Below are 8,767 nucleotides of genomic sequence, written 5' to 3' on the forward strand. Positions count from 1 at the left end.
CGTGGGCGCGCTGCTCGCCCGCCGCCGTCGTGAAGCACTTCCCGCACGTGTCGCACTTGAACGGCTTGAGTCCCGTGTGGATCTGGGGACGAAATTCGTTTTATTGCTATGATTGACGAGCCGAGCTTGCCGTTCGCCTGATGGTAAGCGATACGGCCGATAAACAGTAGAAACAACAACACCTTGAATTACGTATGGTTTGGTATTCCACTGCGCTCGCCATCCTGAGACATGAGATGTTAAGTCTCATTATGTCCCGTAGTTACACTGGCTACAATGCCCTTCAAATCGGAACACAACAGTGACTACACACTGCTTGACAGAAAAAGACATTGCGGTGGTACCTACAGGCGGACTCTCACAATATGCGAGAGACCTACCATTAGTAAAAATATATCAGCACAACTAATAGTAGGGAAGCCAAGATGCTAAATTTGCAGCTACTAAATCGTCCTGGGGACCTATTGAATTGAGAAGATAGATTAGGTCCTAACGAAAAAGCTTATGTTAAGTTTGCCATTTTAGTGAGCGTGTATAAATTTTCAAAATGTAAAAAATCAGTCGTATGGAAATACTCGAGCGCGTCAGACATTCATAGTGTATACGCGCTATGTCTTTCTGTTAACCGAGAGATATTAATCTGACGAGTAATTAGGTGGTCGTAAAGGGATAAAAAAGTTATTCGAGCGCGTCAGATTAAGGCAAGGTAAGTTAAGTATGTGCAGAACAGTGTATATTTCAGTAATCTGACGATTTGAGCGTGGCATGAGGAAATGGGTGAGATACAAAGTTGTAAATACGTCGCCTTAAAATACCTTGCCTTAATCTGACGCGCTCAATTTTTCTGAGGATTGATTTTTTTTACTATTATCTGATGGGCTGCCTTACGCACGCCCCTATATAGAGGATATATATGGTAGGGGTACATTACAGGGTACAAAGTTTCTCCGCATATAATTTTCTGACGCGCTCGAGTTACGCACAAAATCCCTAATATAACAGAAGTTACTGATAAACGGTCTCAATAAAAATAAGAATCTCATTTCAGCTGGGAGTCGTCCACTGCTGGACATAGGCCTCCTCCATTGAGCACCACAGGGACCGGTTCTGGGCCGCCCTCATCCATCGGATTCCGGCGATGAATACTTTTCAAATTTTATAGCAGTTTTTTATACAGAGTCATTTTGTCATTGCGTTACTAAATGAAACCACCTCTGATTTTTAAATCATGTGTGTATTCTTTGTGAATTTATCGTTCGCTTTAACGGTGAAGGACAACATCGTGAGGAAACCTGCACATCTGAGAAGTTCTCTATAGGAATTTCGAAGGTGTGTGAAGTCTGCCCGCACTACAGCGTGGTGGACTAAGGCCTAATCCCCCTCAATAGAGGAGGCCCAGCAGTAGGACAGTATAATCCAGGGCTGATATTATAATACTCACAAACATGTGCCTGCGCCGGTTGTTGTAGAAGGCGAAGTGCTTCCCGCAGAGCGGACACTCGTACGTGGGTCTGGTGGCGGAGTGCACGCGCATGTGGAACACCAGGTTCGTCTTCTGCGTGAAGCTCTTCGTGCATCGATCGCATTTGAACCGCTTCTCGCCGGTGTGCACCCACATGTGGTCCTTGAGGAGGGCCATGCTCTGTCAACAATTTGTATTTATTAGTTTTTTTATATTTATACTAGGTCCCGCTGTGTACTCTACGAAATTTCACGGTGTACTTTTCCAAATGACATGTCCTTTTTTAAGTATCATCATGTACCTTTCCTGGTATAAAGATTTACTTTTCCAAGTAATACAGGGTGTATTATTCCAAATAGTGAAGTGTACTTCACTGACAAGTAACAAGCTATTATCTTAAAAAAGAAATTTGCAATCGTGAATCTGGCTAGGCCAGCGTGGTGGACTAACTAAACCCTATCAGTACTCCGTGCCCAGCAGTGGGACAGTACACACAGCGCTGGGACTATCATTTACTAGCTTTTGTTAAAGGTTTCATCGGTTAATGACAAACATAAAACTACTACATCCATTCCTATGATTCAACCTTACTTCGTAACAAAATACCATTTATTAGAGCAACAGAAGCCAAAACAAGTTATTAGATTTTTTATCTGTCTGTATGTTTGTACGTTATGTAGGCGAAGTGCATAATATTAGTATACTCTACAGGGTGATTAAAATATACTCACTTGGAATATCTTGCCGCACTGCTCGCACATACAGGGCGTCTTCATCGCTGGGTACTTGGTTCGGTTCTTGTCCGGGTGCGCTCGCCTGAAGTGCTGCGCGTACAGTCTCAGGTCTCGGAGCTGCATGCCGCACTGGAGGTGACAATAGAGAATTTTGATTAAATAAATAATCTAAAACGGGTCATGACTGTCTCGGTGGCTTAGTTGTATTAAGACGACTGCAGTGATGAGGTCTCGGGTTCGATACCCGGGTCGGGCAAAGTATTATTAGGTTTTTCTACTCAGTATCACCACGGAGTCTAATTTGTGCCCCGAACGGAACACAGATGATGAAAAGTTGCACTGATTGCACTTCTGCCTAACCCTTTGGAGGTAAAAGACATAAGTGTGTGTGAGTATATCTGAGTGTGTTTGAGTGTGTATGAGTATGTCTGAGTGTGTTTGAGTGCGTGTGAGTATATCTGAGTGTGAGTGTGTTTGAGCGTGTGTGAGTAAGTCTGAGTGTGTGTGAGTATGTCTGAGTGTGTTTGAGCGTGTGTGAGTATGTCTGTGTGTGTTTGAGTGTGTGAGTATATCTGAGCGTGTTTGAGCGTGTGTGAGTATGTCTGAGTGTGTATGAGTATGTCTGAATGTGTTTGAGTGTGTGAGTATATCTGAGTGTGTTTAAGTGTGTGACTATGTATGAGTGTGAGTGAGTGTATATGAGTGTTTGTCCTGAAAGTATGAGAAGGGTAAATAAAATCCGCCCCGCCCTGGAACGAACCTGTTCACACGTCACAGGTCCCGCCGGCTCCGGGTTCCTGCCCCTGTCGGCGGGGTCCCGCGGGTGTATCACCGGCCGCCGCTCGATCTTCCTTATTATTCTGCCGTTCTTCTCGGTGTTCATGCTTTGAGAGTCGTTCCTTATGCGGTTGCTGAAACAATTTATAATTATTTTTTTTACTTATATTATAAATGCAATGTCTGTAAAAAAAATTAAGTAAACTGAAATACGAGATAATAAAACTAGTTTTTGCTCGCGGCGGTGCCCGCGTTAGCAAGTTTTTGCAGTATACAAGTAGCCAATAACACTTAGGGAGTAATGTTGCTTTTTATTTGCGAAAAATACATTTTTTCAGGAGTTCCTGTGATTAACGCGTTCAAACAAACAAACTCTTCAGCTTTATATAATAGTATAGACGGCTGAACGGATTTGGATGAAATTTGACACATGGTCCTTTCATAAATCCGAAGATATTTGTCGGGATCGTTAATCGATTTTGAACCTTAGTGTTATTCACTTACGGGTCATTATCGCTGCTGTGTCTGGACGAGAGTTTGAGATGCCTCGCGTGAGCATCTTCGGAGACGAATCTGACGTCACACACTTCGCAATACGGACCTTCCACTGGCACCTGAGGGGTCAGAAATTAATTCACGGATCATTTTAAAATATATAATAATATCAGCCTTGTATTATATACTGTCCCACTGCTACGCACGGGCCTCCTCTACTACTGAGAGGGATTAGGCCTTAGTCCACCACGCTGTAGTGCGGGCAGACTTCACACACCTTCGAAATTCCTATCGAGAACTTCTCAGATGTGCAGGTTTCCTCACGATGTTTTCCTTCACCGTTAAAGCGAACGATAAATTCACAAAGAATACACACATGATTTTAGAAAAGTCAGAGGTGTGTGCCCTTGGGATTTGAACCTGCGGACATTCGTCTTGGCAGTCCGTTCCACACCCAACTAGGCTATCGCCGCTTAATATAACACCCTGTATAACTCCAGGTAAGGTTATATTAAAATTGATTTCTATAATCAGTAATACGACTATTTTTAAACACATTTATTAAAAATATATTTCATCCAAAATCTATTGGAAAAAGAATTTTCAAAATCCACGCAATAATAAATAAGTTATAAAGCTTTGAAATTTGGTGGAAAGGGAAGCTGTCAAATTACAGTAATAGTGTATTGTGACGTCACACAGTGCCACCGGCCATGACGCTGCGTGAGTGGGAAAAGGACGGCGCGATATCTCCACCACGCCCACACTTTTGCTCACAACAATATTTCAAATATAAATAACTGTTTTATTTTTCAACCAATTTTGATGCTGATTTAACAGAAGAATTTCTTTTTCATATTATTTTCTGTTACACACAAAACAATAAACTAAATCAAAATAGGAAACTACCGTATTATTAACAAGTTATTTTTGTATAATACTACTTTTTGTAAAATAGCTTGACTTTGTTTTATTTTTAATTGCAATTATTCTAAAAAATTGTATAATTTTTTAACAAAAATTACCGCATTCAAAACCACTAAAACCAAAATTAATTTAATATTACTTTTTTACTGGTTACCAATTTTGGAGTCTTTTGTTTTTTGACACTCACCTCTACTACCTAATTTCAATGGTTTATAACTTGTAGATTTTGGACCAGATAATGATTTCCTCTGTTTTACAATTTATACAGCGTACATATTTTATAAAAGTTATAAAAAAAAACTCAAATAACCTTGAGTTATTAGGTTATTTGAGTTTTTATAATAATATAACTCCATATAAATAAATAAAAAGACCCTGTAAAAATGCATAAAAAAAACATAATGAATAACACTCACCGACTTTTCAGAGAGCCTGTGTTTTTTCTTCTTATGTACTTCAATACCTTTTTTACTTACAAAGGTATACCCGCAAAGTTCGCATACAAAATCAGAGACGTGTTTTATCCGTATATGGCCCATGTATGTTGTTAATTTACTGGAAAAAAACATTATTGGAAGTACGTATGAATACGATGAAATAATCTAAAAATGTGTAATCTATTTAGGCAGTGTAACTACTGGACATAATGAGACTTAACATCTCATGTCTCAGGCGAGCGCAGTGGAATGCCAAACGATACTTTGTAATTCAAGGTGTTGGTGTTTCTACTGTTTATCGGTCGTATCGCCTACCATCAGGCGAACAGCAAGCTCATCTCGTCATTCAAACAGCAAAAAAAAAATCCCTAGTCAGAAGTAGGCTAACAACTCCAAAACTGTAATTCACTTAAACACGTTAAATTTATTTTTTTCTCTTTCTTTCGATACGACCGATAAACAGTAGAAACACCAACACCTTGAATTACAAAGTGTTTGGTATTCCACTGCGCTCGCCATCCTGAGACATGAGATGTTAATTATTATGTCCAGTAGTTACACTGGCTACAATGTCCTAACCGGAACACAACAGTGACTACACACTGCTGCTTGTAGCCACTGTTGTGTTCTATAGCAGAGATCAAGACGAGTATGTGGTTTCATTTATTAACGCAATGTCAAAATGACCCTGTATGTTTTTTAGACCAAATAAAATTAAGGTTTGCACAGGTGCGAAATCTTTTATATCAATGAATAATAATATATTATTTAAATGGATCCATTCTACTAAAGTAACATGCCCGTAATTTCATCTATGGTTTACAAGTCTTCGGTAGTATAGTGGTCAGTATCCCCGCCTGTCACACGGGAGACCGGGGATTCCCCGCCGGAGAGAACACTTTTTGGATTCCATTCAATTTACACGGATAGTTTTTATTTCTAAAACTGCTTCCTTTGGTAAAAAACAATGTGAGGAATTTCTTAAAAAAAATTTAAAACCATTCCGAAGGCTTTGGATATCATTACGTTTTTTTTTCACTCAATTAAAAAAAATATATATGTCAAAATGACCCTGTTTAACATGCTATATGATCAGGTGCAATGAAGCCCCGACGGCGAACCACAAAAAATATTAACAAAACTGTAGTCACTTTGTCGACCTACAAAAAAAAACTAGACACTTTATAGAGCCACAAAAAAACTGTAGTCACTTTTTTGAACCACAATAAAAAAAACAAAAAAAACTGTTGCCACCTTATCGAGCCAAAAAAAAACAGAAAAAAGGCTGTAAAGTCACTTTGTCGAGCCCCAAAAAAAGAAAAAACATGGTATAAAACTGTACAATGCTTGTGGTATACTCACTCAAACTCGCTTGAACAATGCGGACACTGGTATTTGGTTCCCGCGTGCCATTTCTCATGCTCTCTAGCGACACCCTGAAAATATATAATCTATACTATTATATATAAAAATGAATCCCTATTTCCCTTGGTCACGCCATCACGCGTGAACCGATTTCACTATTATTTTTGTTGTGTTTGTTATTGTCAGAAGAAGGTTCTTATGAAAGAAAAAAATCGAAGAAATGCGCGGATAAATAGAAAATTTAAGAAAACTTAACGACAATATTAATTTTACATAACTGTCAGTGGTTTGAAATAACTGTCAGCGATCGACAGAATGCGCGCGTGCATACATAGTTAAGACAGGACAACGTCTGTCGGGTCAACTAGTACTATTATATAAAGCTGAAGAGTTTATTTGAACGCGCTAATCTCGGGAACTACTGGTTCGAATTGAAATAACCTTTTAGTGTTGGATAGTCCATTTGTCGAGGAAGGCTGTAGGCTATATATAGAGTAGTAATAAAAAAAATTGCTTAACAAACCATTTTAATAACACCAAAATATTTCATATTAAATTATCCACTGAATAGTGTTATTAATTGAAATGACGTGTACCTTAGGAGGAGCACGGAATCAACAATTTTAGTGGCATTTTTGAAATTAATGACATAATATCCACATTATAACAATGAAACTACCAAAGTTATGATAACATATAGTACAAACATATCTTTTTTTTATATTTATTGTAAATTTTAAGTAGATAGCTTCTAAAAAATATTATTGATATCGCCTTTCGGCATCACCCCCCCCTGTATACTCACCGGTTTCTAGTGACAAACGGACACCCTTTACAGCTGAACTTCTCCGTGTGTTGAGCGGTGAGGTGCTTCCGCAGAGCGCGGCCAGTTTTCAATCTAGTCTTGCATATGAAACACTCGTACGCACCGCATTGCTACAAAATTAATAAGACATACAATAAAACTATTTGTCGAATATTATCGCGGTTTTTATTTTTATTCAATTTTTTGTCGACTTTTCGAAGATTTTGCAGCCTTCATCACGGGGGGGACTGAGGTGTTGGTCGTCTGAAAAGTCAAAGTTACAATATCCACCTTAATTTTTTTTATTTTAGCTATTAGTGGTCGTATCTGTGCAGAATGAGCTTAGTGTCTTAAAGTCTGGCAGTACTTAACATCTCATGTCTCAGGATGGCGAGCGCAGTGGAATACCAAACACTTTGTAATTCAAGGTGTTGGTGTTTCTACTGTTTATCGGTCGTATCGCTTAGCGTCAGGCGAACGGTAAGCTCGTCTTGTCATTGAAAGCATTAAAAAAAAAATGTAAATGAAAAACTTGAAATTAAGAGAATTATTCTGTAGACATATTCTTGCACGTCATTTAAAGCAATAAAAAAAATTACAAATGAAAAATTTGAAATTAAGGAGTATTCTGTAGACATATTATAATTCTTAAATCTTAATATACAAATAAAGTGTCTTTACATTATTTATCATATCTAAAAGTAATTTCTACAAAATTATAAATCTCTAATCGGAAAGACCGCCCCGAATCATACCAGGTGCTAAGATGACTATAATAATAGAAACGTTGCCGCGTTGAATGGCAAGAGATAATTGTTCCACCAGATATGTTTAAGCGCGGAAATCTTCGCCGTTTCTACGCAGGCATTGGCCTAAATCCCGAACAAACTCCCTAGCCTCCGCACACCAGATACCACTAACCTCCACAGCGAAGGGAATGAAAAAATATCGTTCTTATAGTACGGAATATTTCAAATTTCTGTAGACATATTTGTCTACAGTAAAAGCTGGTACCATACAAAATAATTTTATTTATTAAGTATGCATATAAAACCCATTTTATCAAGAACTGCATATATTCTCGATATAATATATTTCACTTTTTAACAACAAAACAATGTACAATATCAGTCAGGTTGGTATTGTAGCAAAGATATGAATGAGGGTGCACATTGTTGGCACAATAGGTATAATTGTGTATTTTTTTATATGTTTTGTTTTTCTTCTTTTATTGGACATGTTATACTTTTATTGTCACAATAATAAATCTTTCTTTTAAGATACCACTAGCATCCAGTTGGTAAGTGAGAACACGAAAGCGGTAGAACCATCCTGTAGACATTTGTTTACAGAAAAGTAACTTTCTGAAATAACCTTTAACTGATCAAAAATACGAAAATTCTGCTCACGTAATATTTGTACTATTAACAATACACTGGTATCGAAAAAATCAACACTAGTTTCTCGCCTGTTCTATAGTAGTTTGAAACCCCCCCTTCAAGCAACACTATTTTCTTGCCTCTTCTTTAGTACAATTTGGAAAAATCCCCCCCTCCCCCCTCTTGCGCCACGAAAAAACACTACCTAAACCAACAACTCACCTCACTATGCCTTATAATATGAGCGTCATATCGATCCTTGATCTGGAAACCTCGGTAGCACACCGTGCACTTGTACAGCGCGTTGCGATATGACGACATCTCCTGCCGCTTCTGGATCTCAGCTATCTGCTCCTCGTACGAGAGACTTGTTATCGTGAAGAGGG

The 8,767-nt window shown here is 38.4% G+C and overlaps 1 pseudogene; it reads right to left on the minus strand.

Moving 5' to 3' along the window:
* Positions 1-7: 7 nt before the first annotated feature.
* On the minus strand, positions 8-8,762 carry LOC119193579 (annotated as a pseudogene).
* Positions 8,763-8,767: the final 5 nt, after the last annotated feature.

The sequence above is a fragment of the Manduca sexta genome, unplaced genomic scaffold (assembly GCF_014839805.1).
Source record: "Manduca sexta isolate Smith_Timp_Sample1 unplaced genomic scaffold, JHU_Msex_v1.0 HiC_scaffold_733, whole genome shotgun sequence".
Lineage (NCBI taxonomy): Eukaryota > Metazoa > Arthropoda > Insecta > Lepidoptera > Sphingidae > Manduca > Manduca sexta.